The sequence below is a fragment of the Eimeria acervulina genome, genomic scaffold (genome assembly GCF_000499425.1).
Source record: "Eimeria acervulina Houghton genomic scaffold, Eah_scaff806, whole genome shotgun sequence".
Lineage (NCBI taxonomy): Eukaryota > Apicomplexa > Conoidasida > Eucoccidiorida > Eimeriidae > Eimeria > Eimeria acervulina.
The window spans coordinates 14,281-15,135 of NW_013549589.1; positions in this window are offsets into that span (position 1 = coordinate 14,281).

Sequence of the window (855 nt, forward strand, 5' to 3'; positions counted from 1 at the left end):
TAAATATAATATATTTATATAATTTTTATTTATTTATTTATTTATTTATTTGCTGCAGACACCCCAGCGCTGCATGCATTGGAGGAGTCTTTAGATAATCTTCGGGCTGTCTGCGACGTCTTCACCGACAAATATTCTGAAGCACTAGCTCAATATTATCAGCAGCAAGAGCAGCAGCAGCAGCAGCAGCAGAAGCAGCAGCAGCAGGAAGAGGAGGCAGCAGCAACATCCATGGAAGCAGATGCCTGAGCCTAATCCAGCTGCAGCAGCAGCAGCAGCAGCAGCAGCACCAAATGAACAAGCAGCAGCAGCAGCCGCGAAAACAGCAGCAGCAGAAGCAGCAGCAAAACAAGCAGCAGCAGCAGCAGCAGCAAAGGGGACAGTTATAAATGCTTGGGGCGACTTAGAGCCCCATTGTCAACCATAAGAAAGTAGCTAGCTACAGCTAGCTACAGCTAGCTACAGCTAGCTACAGCTAGCTACAGCTAGCTACAGCTAAATGTCGCTGAAGCTAGCTACCGCTAGCTACATACCGCTGCAGCTTGCTGTAGCTACAGCTAGCTACAGCTAGCTACAGATCGTTGAAGCTAGCTACAGCTAGCAAGGCGTAGCTAGCTTTGTGTAGCTAGCTGTAGCTAGCTGTGCATTGAGCGCACCCTTGACTTCGTTGGTTCAGTTGTTTGGCGAGTTGCTGTTGCTGCTGCTGCTGCTGCTGCTGCTGCTGCTTCTGCTATAGGGGCACCTGATGCTGTCTGCACCTGATGCTGTCTGTAGGTAGACGGCTCTGTGTACAGCTAGCTAGTTAGCTAGCTAGCTAGTTAGCTAGCTTTGCAGCTAGCTAGCTAGCTGATCAGG